At 39.9% G+C, this 19,150-nt stretch overlaps 1 protein-coding gene across 2 annotated transcripts in view; it reads right to left on the bottom strand.

Annotated features, from left to right (window-relative positions):
• Positions 1-19,150, bottom strand: part of LOC149540402 (Gut esterase (DUF1350)) — a 234,355-nt gene that overhangs the window by 180,023 nt on the left and 35,182 nt on the right. The gene's annotated exons all lie outside the window — the stretch shown is intronic.

The following is a 19,150-nucleotide window of genomic DNA, read 5'->3' as shown; positions in this document are numbered from 1 at the left end:
AACTATGCCAATTTTTACTTTATGAAGTCCGATGGACAATCTGATCAATAATTTGGTGAGACCAAAGATAATCTATGCCGAGATCCGACGTTTTGGTCTTGTTAAAGCACTGCATGCCCATTTAAGTATAGCATGGGGTATGTTACAACAAAATGCTTGTTTTGAAGAATAACCAACTAATTAACTTTGCATATCTGCTTAACTGGACCCTACATTAGAACAATGATTTGAAAACGTAATGGCGGGCTGAAAAGTTCAAACAATAGCCTTTTGTGGAGGCTCTAACTATAATGCACAATAAGTAAGTCGAGATCAATGATCAAGATTGTTCAAACACAAAACTTCAATGCTCAAAATTCATTATCACAGTTGGTTTAGAAGCATGCAACTGGGACTACGAATAATGACCAAAGGGACGTCAAAATGTTACAGTCAACAAGGTAATCGGTCTACCATGTTCAAAAATTGGGAATTGAAGGAGATAGGAGGCCCCAATTATAATTATGATGCTTAGTCCAGAATTCTAATAAGGTGGTTCTAATAAAGAGTCAACGACATTAATTACATATAATCAGTAACTATGTCATAACGAAGGTGGTCGCTGAACTAAGCATTATCAAATGTGAATAACCAATCAAGCATAAATATTACAGTCAGCAGGTTGTCTTCAAAGATGCCAATATGGTTACAAATGTGCAAGAGAGACTAACAACTCGGGCATTATGGTGCACTAAGGTTAAACATAGACAAGTTGGATCATAAGTCTTGCAGTCGGCAAGCTTAGACACCTAATCCATCTTGTATGTATAGAAATTCATTGCAAACTTAGGCGAAAAATATATAAATCAATTTGAAGAGATGTTAGAACAATTTGATATTTTCTAAGACTCTATTGCCTTCCAAATGGCATGAGATTGTTGAGGGACTGAAGCAACACCATTACTACTTGTTGATATTGATTTGTTCCTTCTTGTCATTCCATGCTCATTTATGGTGGTAGAAGACTCTCAACAGAGTACAGAGAAGGAGACTTTTGGGATCCATATTTATTGCAGAGGTCACTTCTTATGATTGCAGATGTTTCGCAAATGAGTTTCACACACCATCAGAGCTATTCATAGTGCGCTTGCAAGGGATGAGATGTCTACTTTGGCAGAGACATTTATGTGGCCTCTTCTGGGATCTACTTGCTTGTAGATCATATTTCCTTTTAATTTGATCTTTTATGTAACCTAACCCAGAGGGGTTCGAGCTTCCTCTATTTCCATTAGTGCTTTAACAATGGCTTTCCTCCACTTTGGATGTTTGTTTCGATCCACTTTTTAAGACATGTATTTCTGCAGCATCTCTTGTTTTCTTCCATTTGCAGTTTGGCTCTAATACCATGTTGATTTCTAGGATCACTGCAAATGTACTAACAATTGTCATTGTATTGATTGTGTTCCAAATGCAAATGAAGGCTTATAAATAAGAGAGGAAGAGACATGTCTCTACGGTTAATCATCACTAGTTAACATATTGATACATTAGTAATATAAATAACCATATATATAATATATTATTATATAATTTGTATAACAATTTATATAATATATATAAATTATATACAATTCTATATATACGTATTATATACAATAATATATATTATTTAATATGGATAAGTATATATAGGAAATGATGATTACCAATAACAATAATGTATATCAGATCGAATCAATCTGACTAAAGCTACAACTTTAACACCTATTACTAAGATTGAGGAATTGATCCAAGCTAAAGTCCTTGAGGAGACTCGGAGAGTTCATGAGTTCAACCTGAAGGTTCAGGGCCTACCTTCTCCTTCCTTTGATCTGCTAACAATAACATATCCCTTTCTCAAGGATCAACTTGATATCTCAGATTTGAATTTGGGCAAAGCTTGGTTGGGCTTCAACAGTACCCTTTTCCTTTGTTTCTTATCTTTAGTGGGTTGCTTGAGAGTACTGAGAGCTAGGAGGATATTGTTTCCTCTACCCACAAAGATTTATTTAATTGAGAATCTTACTAGATCATAGGTGGCTCAAATAAAACATTCCAAAGAACTTGTTGCAGCAAAGAGACATGAGGGTAATTGGGCTGACATAAGGAGCCTGAAAGAAGTGATTGAAGATCCATTCTCTCCAAATTAGGAAACTCAGGCACATGTGTTGCCTAATGACAATCATGAATGTAGTTAGGCATGAAGGAACATTGTGGTGGTTCCTTGCATGTCAACTATTGGAACGACAATGGGTCATTTCGCTGCATGCCAAGTTTTCTCCGTGATGCAGTTGGTTCAGCTAACCATCTCCTCATCATAGGGACACGTGAGAGCCTCGCACAGTCGCTCCCTAGAGTTATTGGTTTTTATTGGCTCTCAGCTTTTAGGGAGGAGGTTCAGAGCTCGAGAAGAGTTAGAGGTTTAGGGGGTGTTGCTTGTTTGGTCAATGATTAGCTCCAACTGTAGTCGGAATAAAGTAACTATTGTGCTTAGTACTTTCTAAAGCTTAATCAGGTTGGGTAGTTAGGAGGTGAGGGAATATCTCAGTTGGTTCTCCCAACCAACTGACCCTTCTATAAGTACTTGGAATATTGTCAATGTATTCACAATGTTTTTGGTATGAATAAATAAACCATTTCCTTGCCAATTAGTATTGTGGTATTAAGGTACATTCTATGTTTTGCTTTATGTGTATATCGATTGCATTATTCTGTATCATTTGCATTACTCTGTGAATTTCATTTGTATTTCCATTCTATATTTTTGGAGTCGTTGCCTAAGTCCGAACCTGGAGGTCGACACGATGGAGTAATGGGAAGGCTCTTTTTACCACTCATACAATTAACAATTAGTGACGGAGAAGAAGAGGAAATAACCATGGAAGATCAGTTGACATGTGATCTAGTGTCGGCCTGGGAAGTTGCAGTTGATTAGTACGTACGAAGAGAAGCCCGTAAGAGAGCAGTTTGTAAAGGTATGGTATGTGACAAACTTTTGGTGCCACCAACGGTGTACGATCTCTTGGGACAAATTCCTCACCTGTTGGTACGCAATTTGTTACGAATGGAAGAGGAAAGAGCCGAGACACAAAGGGAATGAAAGAGACAACAAGGACTCCAATAGTTTGCTGAAAGGAGAACCAAGGAAGACGACTTGGAGGAAGGTGAAAATTCCAAGAAGGAAAGCAGACACTACACTGATTCATGCCCTTGATTCCAAACATATATTCGAGGCGAGTACTAGGAGAAGAAACTAAGGAAGTCTCTTTGAGGACACTACGTCTCCAGCAGCAACAGGAGAGACGTCATAACTTGAAGGGAGGACAAGGGGATTCCACCAAATTCCAAGAGGGGTTGATTGAGCATACAATTGAAGGTATAGCCAATTTGGTCCTCTTGGAGACACTAGGAAGGAAGTTAGGGTACAAAAATCTAGAGACACCTGCAAGAAGAGATCTCTAGCAAAAGAAAAGTCTCGGAGAAGAGGATACTTCCAGTAATCAAGAATCAGGCTCCTTGTCGAGAGGGAACTCCCAACTAGGAGAAAGTGTTCCATTGGGAGGAAGTGTTCCATCGAGAGGAAGTGTTCTACCAGGAGGAAGTATTCCACCAGGAGGGAAAAATGGCAACATAATGGCAATACAAAAACAAAAATTGACGAGGTTCATAGGGAATGGCTCGGAGGACTCTGTGTGCCACTGTAAAACATGCATAACCATATGGTAAACCAATAGAGAAAATGACCCATCTGAGTGGCTAAAAGCTTTCCCTGCCACACTAAGGGGTATAGCCATTAACTAGTATACCGATTTGGAGGCAAGAAAGAAAAACACATGGAGTAATATCCGCATAGTCTTTGAGGAAGAATTTAGACTTTTGAGGGACGACAATGAAATAGTAATGAACATTTATAACACAAGGCAAGAGAAGGGTGAATCCGTTAAAGCCTATAATAGAAGACTAAAAGAGCTAATAGGAAAACTTGACAACAAACCTGCGGATAGACTAAAGAAAAGATGGTCCATTGAAGGATTAACACTATCCCTTAGGAAAAAGATTAAGATAGTCCCACCATCAACATTTGGGGATGCCTGTACTCATGCGATGGACATAGAAAGTGAGAGCAAAAAAGCGCAAGTGAAAGTTGAGAAGAACATGAAGATGAATCTGAAACCATCCAAGCCCTAAGAAAAGACTTGCGGTGATTAATGAAGTGGTAGGGAGTAAGGAAGAAAAAAACGAAAGGAGGGAGCTTTGGTGCACTGACAGTGAAAAAGAAGGCCATACAAAAGGAGCATGTCCAAAGAAAGCATTTTGTGAGATCTGTCAAGTACTAGGGTACGAAATTAAAGATTGTCTCTACAATCTAAAAACACAAAGCGCTCAAGTATTCCTCACCAAAGGAGAGCAATCTACACCACCCTCCACCCCTCCCAAGAATACAAATACAAATGCCTCACCAAGAGGATACAAACATAACTGAACAGGATGTAATAATAATAGCAACAACAACAATGACAACACACCCTGACGTACAATCCAGTGTGATTCTAAAGGGAGGCCTATGATCCAATGTAGGAGGTGAAACGAATGGGGACATTTTGCACGAGATTGCCAAAACAGAGGAGGACAGAATGGAGGAATGTTGTGTAAATTGTGTAGGCCAGGCAATCATGAGGATGCGAATTACCCCAAACAGAAGAGGGTAAATATAATAGACATTGAAGATCCAAAAAGTGAAATTCCTGCAGTCACAAGGATGCAAGCCAAAAAATTAGCCTATCCAGATGCTGCTACGGAGACGAAACGATGTCAGGAAGCAAAGGACATTCAAGATAGCATGGGAGAGGAAGGGAAGACAAGGCAAGATAAACATACTTTGGGTAGGAGTGTACTAAATATTGTGAGGCAAGTACTAGAAACCACCATTCCAGTGAAAATTGCTGATTTATTAGAAACATTACCCCAACTGCAGGTAGCATTAACTCAGGGGGCAAGCCTAAGAGGAGCAACTTCTAAAAAAGAGAAGGAAGGAGAAGCATAGACGAAAAATAATACCCTATTCGCAATAGGAATGGGGAGAATACCAAAGGTAGTGGAAATGAAGATATTAGGGAGCAAATTGTCAAACACTATTGTTGACGGAGGTTCCAGAGTAAATGTTTTATCTGAAAAAAAATGGAAGGAAATAGGAAAACCCACACTTTGGCCACCAACATCTTAACTAGTGGGAGCCGACCAAAATGGAATCAAGAGTAGAGGAACCCTAATGGGACAAAAAGTCATAGTCAATACTCAACAATTTTTTCTTGATTTTGTGGCCATCACTTTAAAGAAGAAATGATACAATGCTTTATTAGGAAGAGCATGGTTGGTTATAGCAAAAGCCACCCATAATAGGAAATGAACCACCCTATCTATTTAGTCAAAAGGAAGAAAGTACATTATAGAACTCAAGAACCAGTCAGTAAGTTAGGACCTGGCATCAGACTTAAAGGGGAAAGACTATGAAGAGATGGAACTACATGAGGAAGGAGTACTCAGATTAGAGGAATGCTCTGACGACGACACAAGTTCCCTTAAAGGGTTACTCCACTGGCAAATGGGAGACTATGAAGTTTTTCAAGCAGAATGTAATATGCTACAAATACAAGATTCCGAGTTGGAAGAATGATACCCGGAAGGGTACACGGAGTATAACGAAGGTGTGGCAACCCTCAACAGGACACCTGCACACATTTTTGAAAAAGAGGTGGAATACAAGGAGGCCAAACTCTAGACTTTAAACCTGGGGGAAGGGGATCAACCCAAAGAGATTCTGATAGGGGATGATTGGGATCCAGCGTTAAAGGCAGCAACCCTTAGAATCATTCTGGAGTATAAGGATGTCTTTGCCTGGACGTACATAGACTTGAAAGGAGTATCCTCGGAGCTATGTGTCCACCGGATTTCATTGGTATGAGGAGCAAGCATAGTGCGAAAACGACCTTACAGAATGAATAAGAACTATGCAGAGAAGGTCAAGGAAGAAATCACAAAGATGTTGGAAGCAGGGATAATATTCAAAGTACAAATAAGTGAATGGGTATCTCCTATAGTCATATCACTCAAGAAGGATGGCACCCAAATTTGGATATGTGTGGACTTTAGATGTTTGAATGCGATGACGGTAAAAGACCCTTCCCCATTCTGTTTACTGATAGCATTTGGAGGAGGTAGCCATCCATGAGATGTATTCCTTCATGGACGGTGTCATTATTTCCCTCCCTCGCACTAGTTCTATGGCGTCGGGTTAATCTATCTCCACATCCGGATAGATTAACAGCATCAACAATCAGGATGCTTACCAGTCACATGGGAGATTTATCTTAAGTTCATCATTTAATAAATTAAAAGTTCTTTGATAAAGTTACTTTATGTTTTAAAAGTCTTTTACTTTATAAAGTGGCTTAAGTGACTACAGGATGAATTCTTTGTTTTATCCCACATCTCTTATTCCAACACTTTTCCCTCACTTAGAGGTTATAAGTAATAGACTCCGCCTTGGGATTTGAATACAAAAGATTTTATGAACTGAATATATTGAAAGTTCTAGCTGTTTTGATGTGACTGGCAAAAACTCTAAGGATGAAACCACTAGAGTTTATTTTTTGGAGGAAGTTCGACATCACCCCAACCCCTCATTTTGGGTTGTTGTACAATTCATACAGGATCTTAGCTGATGGCAGTGACTACGTACTAAATTGGAAGTAGATTACTGAGCATATCACTTGAAATTCCTACAACCCCAACATTGGATGGTCAGTAGCCAGTGTTCAATAGTATTAAGTTTCCACAGTTGAAGGAAGAGGTATGATGTCTCCATTCTATGTATTGCACAGCATTGCCTTATAAGGAAAAGATCATGGGTTCCAAAAAACCATTAGAGGTCGTGACTCACAAAGAAACCACGGGATTTGGGAGGACTGTTGAGTAAATGTCTACAAGGACGGGAGTAGTGTGATAGTAGCAACTGGATATTGAACGCAGAGGAGGGTTTATGGTCTTCATGGCATATGCAGTTAACACAACATTAATCTTCTTCCCCCTCATGAGTTGAGACGACTTCCTCAATCAGTCGGAACGGTAGTAGAGAGGCGTAGCAGGACAGTAGGTGGTCAGAATGCAAGGACTAATGCCAGTTTGAAGGTTAAATCGATCATAAAACCTCACCCCAATTTGCTCACAACATCATAGGTTTGTAGCCTTATTTACTTCTACATTTTTTTTAAATTGCCAATACTATCATATTATCGTTTTGTAATCTAAGTATAGGCTGAGGAAATTTTGTGATATGAATGTTCAAATTAAGTCCTGTCTGATTATATTTGGTGGAAACTCGGAATATTGCTGAATGACTTTATCATTTCGTAACATTTGTGTCGATTAGTAGTGGTTTAATATTTACCATATGCATACACATTGAAGGGACTGAGATTTCATGATAAATGTTTGATGAAATACCTTAAGTTCAGATCATAATCTCTTTGGTTAGGATTTGTAAAGATTATTACAGTGGTATCAGAGCCACAAGACCTGCCATCTTGTGGGAAATAACAAAAAATTTGCAAACTGATTTTATCCAAAAATGATAGTCGGGAATGAGTAAAAAACAGTATAAATTCGGTCATCTAAGGCCGGAACAAGCAGATTCTTTAGAACATATTGAGATTGAAGATAGTCATTCAGTGGATGAGGAATTAATTTTTGGAACAGGTGAACAAATTCAACAAACCGAATAGGTTGATCATTTTGGACAGGCAGAACAAGTAAACAACATTCAAATGGAACATAATGAAACTGAACAGGACAGGGAAGTACGGGAAACATTGTAGGCTATTAGAGATGGGCAAAATAACGTAGTTGATGCACTTCAACAACTTGCAATTAATATGCAACAATTAGCTCTTGTTAATAGGAGAGTCCCAAGCCATTACAATAGAGGAAATAGTGTAGTTGGATCTCCTCGAGCTATTAGAGATCCCACACGTAACACTGACAGACCCTTAATGCCAGTATTTAATCCAAAAGAAGTAGCACCACCAGTAGCACCAAATCTTCTATTGGACAATGTTATGGCAATGTTTGATGAATGGGATTTGTTTCCCAATCCTATAAAACAAAATTTGACCTTTGTGTCATATCTAAATCAGAAAAGGGAGGCTAATAGACAGCAGTAGGATAAGAGACCTAGAGCACCAAACAGGGACCTAAAACATGCTATGAACAAGTTAACTCTCCCTACATTTGATGGCAGCAGTAAGACATCCGCTAGCACTTGAATTCACAAGCTTGATACTTATTTGACACTTAAACCATGGCAAAGGCAAAAGCCATTAGATTTGCCACAATGTACCTGGAGGGAGCTGCATATGATTGGTGGCATCACGGTTTAGTCACCTAGGATCATGGCCTCATAACTTCATACGGGATTTTCAACTCCAAGTTGATTACTCATTTTGATAGGAAGGATATTGAAGTTTATTACAAGGATTTGGCTCAGTTATGACAGAGTGGGTCCTTGGATAACTTCATCAATGAGTTTCAGTGTACATAAGTGATGGTATGGGATATGACAGAGCAGCATAAGGTGATGTTGTTCACAGAAGGGTTACAGGACAGATTTAGGGGTTTGGTGAAGGTTCTTAAACCAAACACCTTGGATGATGCGATTAAGATCGCCCATGATTTGGTTTCACCCTCTTCACTACTGCAACCTCCAAAAGGATCTACATCGTCCCAAGGGAACAAAAACCAGCAAAAACCAAATCCTCCCAGATTGGATTTTGAAACACGTAATGAACTTAGGAGGAAGAAATTGTGCTTCACTTGTGGGGAACCTTGGACTTCCAATCATAGATGTCTTGGTAAAGGCACGATTCACTATGTTGAGGTTCTTTGAGAGGATGAAGGAGAGCAACAAGAACGTAATAAGATTGAGGATAGCGTAGAGGAAGAAGTTGAGGAGCAGCCCCTTAAAGATAAAAAGAAGAAAGTCACTACTAAACAACCTCCTATTATAGCCACCCTTTCTAGTGATCCAACATGTCATCCTTTCAGGGTGAAGGGTGTTGTTAGGGGAAAGTGCATTGTTTGTCTTTTGGATATAGGAGCATCCCATAATTTCATCAGCACATGGATGGTATCTAAGAAAGGATTGTAGACAGTTGGCATACCCGAATTTGAAGTGAAGGTAGCAGGTGGTGAGGTTTTGAGTTGCACAGAGAAGGTATCCAATCTTCAGATACAGTTTGATGATTATCCCTTAGAGACTGATTTTTATGTGGTTGATTTGGATGGGTTGGACGCCATTCTGGGTAGACAGTGGTTAAGGACTCTCTGCAGGTATACATTTGATCACGAGACAATGTAGTTGGAATGATCCGTTGATAGTCCTTAAGGCTATACCAGATAGTGGACCCAAGTTGATAACAACTCACAGGATGGAAACCATTTTAAGGCATGATGATATTGAGTGGGCGACACAGTGTTTCCTCTCCTCTAAGGAGACAAGATACAGGACAGCGGTACCATTGTGACATCCAGATGGTGCTTGACAAGCACAGGAGGGTATTTGAGGATTTACCCTTGGGTATTCCACCAGATAGAGGCTTTGAGCACATCATTGAGCTAGAAGAGGGCGCCAAACCCGTCATTACCACTCCTTATCGTCACCCCAAGCATTACAAGGAAGAAATAGAAAAGACGATTAAGGAATTTCTAGATATGGGGCATATCCAGCCCAGTTCCAACCCTTTTGCTTCTTCAGTGGTGTTGGTTAAGAAGAATGGCACCCTTTAGATGTGTACTGATTATCACGCCCTTAATAAGAGAACCATTAAAAACAGGTATCTGATTCCCCACATTGATGAGTTACTGGATGAGCTTCATGGAGTTGTTTATTTCTCGAACATAGATTTTCAATCAGGATACCATCAGATATGAGTATGAGAGGAGGATGTGCATAAGACAACTTTCAAATGCCACTACGGACACTATGAGTTTTTGATGATGCCATTTGGGCTCACTAACACACCAGCCACTTTCCAGTCATGCCTGAATCACATCTTCAAAAAACAACTACGAAAGAGTGTGTGGGTTTTCTTTGATGACATATTGATCTTTAGTAGGACTTGAGAGGAACATATGAAGCATCTAGATGAGATCCTTAGCCTCATGGAAGAACATTCTCTATTCGCAATGGAGTCTAAGTGCGAATTTGGATTAACTAAGATTCTCTATCTGGGTCACATGATTGGTGCAAAGGGAGTTAAGGTACATCAGGAAAAGATACAGGCAATCCTTGATTGGCCACCACTGAAAGATGTATCTGAGTTGCAGGGCTTCTTTGGCCTTTGTTCTTATTACAGGCGATTCGCTAAAGGTTTTTCCCAGGTAGCAGCCCTCTTTATTGATCTAACATGGAAAGGGGCATTTAGATGGACAAAGGATTCAGAGGCAGTCTTTGATAGACTGAAACAGGTGATGAGCACATGCCTAGTTCTAGCACTTCCTGATTTTTCTAGACCCTTTGTTTTGGACTGTGATGCTTCAGGGAGCGGAATCAAGGCAATTTTGATGCAGGATTGTCATCCCATAGCTTTTGAGAGCAGGAAACTTAGGGGCAGCGAGCTATTACATTCTACATATGATAAAGAGATGCTGGCCATAATGTACGCCTTAGCCAAGTTTAGACAATACTTGGTGGGAAGTAAATTTACAGTGAAGACTGATCATAACAGTTTACATTACTTCCTAGAACACAAGGAGTTAAACAAAAGACAGCAGAAATGGATCAGCAAGGTCCAAGCATACGATTTTGATATTGAATATGTCAAAGGGAAACATAATATAGTTGCTGATGCACTTTCCCGAAGACCCCCAGTGTTAGAATGTTGTATCATTTCTGAGATTTCAGCAGATTGGAGATCCCAATTGTTAGTGGAGTATTCTAAAAATACATGTCAAATTATGGATGGTATACTTTAGGATGATCGGTACAAGGTAATGAATGATATTATATATTATTAGAATAGAATCTACCTGTCAGAATCTAAACTTAAGAGGGATATTATGCACACTATACATGATGCTCCTTCAACGGATCACCCAGGTTTCTTTAAAACCTACAGGTAGATTAGAGAGAGATTCTCATGGAAGGGACTAAAGGACGACGTTTTGCAGCATGTTAGAGTGTGCCAGACTTGTCAACAGAACAAGTCAGAACAGGGCTTTCCCGCAGGGTTACTTCAGTCGCTCCTTATTCCAGCTCAGAGATGGGAAAGTATATCCATGGATTTCATTACAGGGTTGCCGAGGCTCCAAGGTAGGGATTGTATTTTTGTGGTGGTAGATAGACTAAGTAAGTTTGTGCACTTCTTTGCTATTACATCGGACTAGTTAGCCTCTCAGGTAGCAAAGTTGTTCTTTCGAGAGGTTTTCCACCTTTATAGATTACCTAGGGCCATCGTGAGTGACAAAGATAGCAGGTTTCTTAGTACCTTTTGGCAAGAGGTTTTTAGACTGGCAGGTACTGAGTTGACACCTAGCACCAGTTATCACTCACAAACAGATGGTCAGACTGAAATACTTAATAAATGGGTGGAAGGGTATTTGAGAAACTACATTGCAGGTCAGTAGAGAGCTTGGGTCAAGTGGTTGTATTTGGGGGAGTAGTGCTATAAAACCACATACCATATGTCCATTCGGATGACTCCCTTTCGCGCTCTTTATAGCTACGATCCCCTCTCTTTCACTGATTTGGTATTACAAGACAACAGGGCACCCTGAGCCAAAGATTGGATTTTGGATCAGAAGGATATCCTCAGAGCCCTTAGGGGTAATATTCAACAAGAACAGAATCAGCAGAAGTTATATGTCGATTGGCATCATATTGAGCGGAGTTCGAGTTGGGCGACATGGTTTATCTTCATCTACAGCCATATAGACAGAGCTCCCTAAAGAGAGGTGGGTCAGAAAAGCTTAAACTCAAATTGTAGGAACCTTATTGCATCACCAGGAGGGTTGGTGAGGTTGCTTATGAGTTGAATTTCCTGGGTGACAGTCGAATCCACAACGTATTTCATGTCTCATGCCTCAAGAAGGCCCTTGGCCAGCAGATTGATCCTTCAGAGGGTTTACCTACGCTTGATGAGGAGGGTAAGCTCATGGAGCTCGCAAAGGTGATTGAGACCAGGGAAAGGAAGCTGTGAAATAGGTCCGTCAAAGAGTATCTAGTTTGTTGGAAATACTTACCGTATGAGGATGCCATTTGGAAGGTGAATCTATTTTGTAGCATCCAGCATTGAGATTGCTTGAGGGCAAGCAATCCCGAGAAGGGAGGACTGTCATGTCCCCTCCCCTGCACTAGTTCTATAGCGTCGAGTTAATCTATCTTCACATCTGGATAGATTAACAGCATCAACAGTTAGGATGCTTACCAGTCACATGAGGGATTTATCTTAAGTTCATTTAATAAATTAAAAGTTCTTTGATAAAGTTACTTTATGTTTTAAAAGTCTTTTACTTTATAAAGTGGCTTAAGTGACTACATGAAAAATTCATTGTTTTAACCCACATCTCTTATTCCAACACTTTTCCCTCACTTCGAGGTTATAAGTAAGAGACTCTGCCTTGGGATTTGAACACACAAGATTTTATGAACTGAATATATTGAAAGTTCTGGTTGCTTTGATGTGACTGGCAAAAACTCTGAGGATGAAACCCCTAGAGTTTATTTTTTGGAGGAAGTTGGACATCACCCCAACCTCTCATTTTGAGTTGTCGTACAGTTCAAACAGGATCTTAGTTGATGGCAGTGACTACATACTAAACTGGAAGCAAATTACTGAGCATATCGTTTGAAATTCCTGCAACCCCAATGTTGGATGGTTAGTAGCCAATGTTCAAGAGTATTAAGTTTCCACAGTCGAAGGAAGAGGTATGATGTCTCCATTCTATGTATTGCACAACGTTGCTTTATAAGGAAAAGATCACAGGTTCCAAAAAACCATTAGAGGTCGTGACTCGTAGAGAAACCACGGGATTTGGGAGGACTGTTGAGTAAATGTCTACAGGGACAGGAGTAGTGTGATAGTAGCGGCTGGATATTGAATGCAGAGGAGGGTTTATGGTCTCCACGGCATACGCAGTGAACATAGCATTAATCTTATTCCCCTTCACGGATTGAGACGACTTCCTCAATCAGCCAGAACAGTAGTAGAGAGGCGTAGCAGGACAATAGGTGGTTGGAATGCAGGAACTAATGCCAATTTGAAGGTTAAATCAATCATAAAACCTCACCCCAGTTTGCTCACGTCATGGGTCTGTAGCCTTATTTACTTTTGCAATTTTTTTAAATTGCCAAAATTGTCATATTATCGTTTTGTAATTTGAGTATAGGCTGAGACAATTTTGCTTCACTGTCATAAATTTTGTGATGTGAATGTTCAAATTAAGTCTTGTCTGATCCTATTTGGTAGAAACTCGAATATTGCTGAATGACTTTATCATTTTGTAACATTTGTGTTGATTGGTAGTGGTTTAATATTTATAGTATGCATACACACTGAAGGGACTGGGATTTCATGATAAATGTTTGACGAAATACCTTAAGTTCAAATCATAATCTCTTTGGTCGGGCTCTGTAAAGATTATTACAAACGGATTCCCAAGGTACAATTAAATTAGCATTGCGGAGGAAGATACGCTAAAAACTACATTCGTGGTTGAAGATGGGGTATATAACTATAACAAGATGCCCTTCAAACTATGCAATGCACCAGCCACGTTCCAAAGAATCATACTACATATCTTTGATGGTTTGTCAATGGAAAATTGCAAAGCCTTTTTGGATGACTAGTCGTTTTACAGTGGGAAGGAGAAATACCTCAACATTATTGGAGAATGCATGGAGAAATGTCGATCAGTAAGGCTGGCCCTCAATCCAAAAAAATGCAAGTTTATGGTTCCACATAACAGAGTTCTTGGACATATCATTTGCAAAGAAGGATTGAAGACAGATCCTGACAAAATCAAGGTGATTTTGGAAATGGAAGCTACATTGGATGTTTTGGGTGGATATTTTGCAACCCATAGTTTTAGGTAAAAATCCAATCGCAAAATAGGATGACTAGACACAATGTGTGAGACAGAGTCTCTCCTACCTTAAAGGGAAGGCTTTCCCTTCTCACCGTTCCTTGGATCAACTCAAGGTAAGCAAGGAATCGAGAAATTTTGTGAAAAAGGGCATTACCAATATCCTTTCTTCTTAACTTCCAAGAAAGAATCCACTTACTCATGGAGCGACTAATGGGCAAAGTGAATCTCTAACTGGACTTCTATCAAGAGCTGGAAATAGTGATACCGATAAACCTTCACTAACTAAAAGGCTAGCTGAAAATGTACCGGTTTGGCTCTAAGTTCGATCGTACTTCTATATGAAAAAGCTTTACAATTAAGGCACAAAGACTCCTAAAAATAAGAATAACTTAACTATTTTGCAAATTAAAAAAGAAGTATAAGCTACAAACAAAGCTTCTAGCTATATATCTCCACAACTACTCCCAATCAAAGCTTCGGCTCCGATTGCTTCTTAAATCACTATGCTCTTTTATTAAACACACAATAATAACATGCTTCTTTTATTTACTTTTCTCTTAAATTTGTACTCCACAATCGAAGTTATGCTTGCACAAATGTGTAGAGCTTTCTTGCATACAGAAAAAAATGATTTTTACAATGAGGGGGCACTCCTTTATATAGGTATAGGAGTTGAGAAAAAGGTGAAAGAAAAAATGGGAGCAATTCAACCAACTTTGACCTAGTCTAACTAAAAGAGAAAATATAGGGTTACATGCAACTACACATGCAGGTAGCATTATATCTTTTTATGTACATGCAAAGCATTACATGTAATTACATTTTTTTATGAAATGCATCCTCTCCAACTACAAATATGAAAGAAGAAGAAAGAAGATAGATGATGCAGGAGCATCCAGAGTTATAAGGGCAATCCTGTGTCACCCAAAAAAATGTACTTAGACTTAGTTTCTGTTTCATGTGTTTTCATTTTTGGACACCCATTTGGGTCAAATAAAGGTTCCAACTCTCACAGTTCCACTATCAATGTGCTAGAAAATCCCGAAAAAATAGGAGCATGTAATTGGGCCATCATTTTGGTAAACTAGAACATGTGAATTGGCCAAATGAATGTAATTGTGATTTAGAACATTCCAGAAAAAGAATCAGGTCAAAAGGCCCCACGGTTTGAAAGTTATTGCAGTTTTTCGAGTTTTGGACACCTCCTAAGAATGCTTCAAAGTCAAGTTAGGGGCATTAAATGACCTCGAAAAGGGCTGAAAAATGGGGGACGAGCGAAGCTGTCCATTGGGCTATAGAGCGCTTCGAGAGCTTTTCGGAAATGTAAACGATTCGTCAATCGGAGCTACGGTTCAAAAGTTATGCCTCCCGAAAGTTCGGTTACCATTTCTGGATTCTTCTAGATTTGCGCTGACTTCTAACACAGCTTCTGGAGCCTTCTATTTGGTCAGTGGATGCCTACTAGCACCTTCTAGAATGTATTCCTAGTCCTTAACCCTCCGAGGTCTATTTAAGGAGATTCCTGGCATTGTAAAAGGCAGTTCGGAGTGGAGTTTGAGAGGAGTTACAATAAGGAGAAATTATCTCCACATTTATGCTATTGTAAGCCTTAGGGCATGTTTTGAAGTTTATTTTCTCTGTACTGAATGTACTAGCTTATTTTTCAATTAATACAATTTCCCTTTTCTGTTGTGTCCATTCTGTTCTTGGGTTGTGTCCCCATCAAGTGGTATCAGAGCCGATTTTCCTGAGTGTGTAGACAGAGCGCCGACTGTGAGGCAGTTTGCACCAGGACTGTGTGGTTGTGGGTTTGAGTTAAGAAGATACCTCCACGAAGAGAGCGTGGCAGAAGGGCCAGAGCTATTAATCCTGAGGAGGTTAGAGTCCTCCAAAGGCAGGTACAAGCATTGCAGAAGGAGCTCCGTAGAGGAGCAACTGTGGCCGCAGGTGATGAAAGTGAAGATGACAACGAAGAAGATGAAATGGGACCAGAAGGGGAATTTGACGGGGAAGTTCTGAATCATGCAAAGGAAAGGCTTTTTAGGGCCATTACTAAGTTTGGGAAAAGACCTACAATTGAAGTGGGTGTATTTTCAGGAAATTTGAAACCAGATGAGTTGATCGATTGGATCAATGAACTGGAAGAATACTTTGAGTATGAGGATATCAGGGACCCAGATAGGGTTAAGTTTGCAAAAGCATGCCAAAATCTGGAGGCAAGAGGTCCAATTGGAAAGAAACAGAAGAGGAAAGGAGAAGATCACAAGATGGGATCGCATGGTGGACAAATTGAAGAAGCAGTTCATTCCTGTGGACTACGAGCTTGATTTGTTTAAGAAGATGCATGGGTTAAAGCAAGCAGGAAGATCAGTCCAAGAATATACAGAGGAATTTTACCGACTCTTGATTAGAGCGGGGCATGCAGAAGCAAATAAGGAGAAGGTTGCTCGTTATATCAGTGGGTTGCGACCTAGCATCCAGGAGGAATTAAGTCTGGTAAGAATGACCAACGTTGAAGAGGCATACCAGTTTGCCCTACGAGTTGAAGAGAAGCTAAATAAAAGGTTTGAAGGAAGACAAAGAGGGCGCAGTCAAGGAGGAAGGGGAAGCGGTAGATCATCTGGAAGCCGCAATGAAACCCAAAAGAAAAATGAAGATGTGGGTACTAGCAGGAACCAGAGGAATGAGGGTTTCAACCGCTCCCATGATCAAGACTTTGGAAATCAGAGAGGAAGAGGTAGAGGACGTGGACAAGGAAGAGGAGGCTTCCGTGGTACCTGTTTCCATTGCAATGAAGAAGGTCATCGAGCCTTTGAATGCCCTCAACGACAAGGAAGGATAGATAGGAGAGCTGAGGGCCAAGCTAGGGTTGCTCATGTGGATGAAGATGCACAATCATCACATTCAGAGGATGCAGAAAGAGGAGAGACCTTGGTAAATGAAAGAGTCCTACTAAGTGGTGAGATTGAACTAGGACAACGGAGGAGTTTGTTCCGTACCAGATGCAAGTGTGAGGATAAATGTTGTGACGTGATCATTGATGGTGGTAGCACTGATAACTTGGTATCAGAAGAGATGGTCTCTAAGCTAAAGCTCAAGAGGGAGAAACATCCCCAGCCCTATCGGATTGCTTGGGTAAAAGATGATCATAAGGTCCTGGTAAGTGAACAATGTTTAGTGAAATTCAAAATTGGCAGTTACCATGATGAGGTTCTCTGTGATGTTATTTCAATGGATGTTTGCCATCTATTGTTGGGTACACCATGGCAGTTTGATAGACATGCAGTACATGATGGACATGCAAACACATACTCTCTGACAAAGGATGGAGTTCGCCACAAATTGAAGCCCATGAAAAAGGAAGGTGAAAAGGTATGTAGCAGTCCTAGGATTTGTCTTGTTGATGAAAGGAAGTTTTTAGATTGCATGAAACATCAGCATATGTGCTATGCTTTGATTCCTAGGAAAGATAAAGAAGGTAGTAGTGAAATACTACTTGAAGTTTCAAATTTACTAGGGGAATTTGGAGATATTATCTTTGATAATGTTCCAGATGGATTGCCACCAGTAAGGCAAATCAGTCATCAAATAGATCTGATTCCAGGAGCTAGTTTGCCTAATAAGGCTACTCACAGGATGACTCCTGCTGAAACAGAGGAGCTGAATAGACAGGTTCAGGAGCTGTTGAGGAAGGGCTTGATTCGAGAGAGCCTGAGTCCATGTGCAGTACCTGCAGTACTCGCACCAAAGAAGGATGGAGAGTGGAGGATGTGTACAGATTCTCGAGCTATAAATAGGATAACCATCAAGTACTGGTTTCCTTTGCCAAGGATGGATGATCTTATGGACTGCTTAAGTGGAGCTCAGTACTTCACAAAGATAGATCTCAAGAGTGGCTATCATCAAATACGGATTCGAGAAGGAGATGAGTGGAAAACAGCCTTCAAGACCAAGGAGGGTCTTTATGAGTGGTTAGTCATGCCCTTTGGATTGACGAACGCCCCAAGCACCTTCATGCGGCTCATGAATGAGGTACTTAAGAAGTTCTTGGAAAAATTTGTTATTGTCTATTTGGATGATATTTTAATTTTCAGCAAGACTTTGGAAGAACATTTATTGCATATTCGTAGTGTCCTTGAAAGGCTAAGGGAAGAGAAACTGTTAATTAATCTGAAGAAGTGTATCTTTGCAAAAAGGGAATTAGTCTATTTGGGGTTTGTTATATCACCTGAAGGTCTCAAAATGGATCCAGAGAAGGTAAAAGCCATCTTGGAATGGCCTACTCCAAGGTCTGCTACTGAGGTAAGATCATTTCATGGTCTGGTTAGTTTTTACAGGAAGTTTATTAAGAATTTCAATGGCATATGTGCACCCCTAACTGATACAATAAGAGGGGATAGAAAAGAGTTCAAATGGACTGCAGAAGCTGCGAGAAGTTTTGAATTGCTGAAGAAGAAGGTAACAGAACAACCTGTGTTGGCACTTCCAGATTTTAGAAAAGTATTCCAGGTGGATTGTGATGCTAGTGGCAGCACTATTGGGGTTGTATTAAGCCAAGAAGGTAAGCCTATTGCATATTTTAGTGAAAAATTGAATGATGCAAAGAAGTATTCTGTTTATGATCAAGAATTCTATGCAATAGTTCAGACCTTAAAGAAATGGAGGCATTATTTATTGCCAAAGGAATTTGTTTTGTATACTGATCATCAGGCATTACAGTACCTAAATAGCCAAGGAAAATTGAATCAGAGGCATATGAAGTGGGTAGAGTTCTTGCAGAGTTATACATTTGTGTTGAAGCATAGAAGTGGAAAATCTAAGTTGGATTTGATGAACTCAAGAATTTGTACCCTGAGGATCCTGATTTTGCTGAAGCATGGAAAGCTTGTAAAGAACCTGTTGCTGTAGATAGAACCAAGTGGTTAGACTATTTGATTCAGGATGACATGTTGTTCAAGGGTAGTCAATTGTGCATTCCAAGGAGATCCATGAG

Source organism: Cupressus sempervirens, chromosome 9 (assembly GCF_028749045.1).
Source record: "Cupressus sempervirens isolate cs-2001-9-10 chromosome 9, ASM2874904v1, whole genome shotgun sequence".
NCBI classification, from domain to species: Eukaryota; Viridiplantae; Streptophyta; class Pinopsida; order Cupressales; family Cupressaceae; genus Cupressus; species Cupressus sempervirens.
Note: the sequence above shows the minus strand (reverse complement) of the source record. Positions and strands in the feature narration are given on the sequence as shown.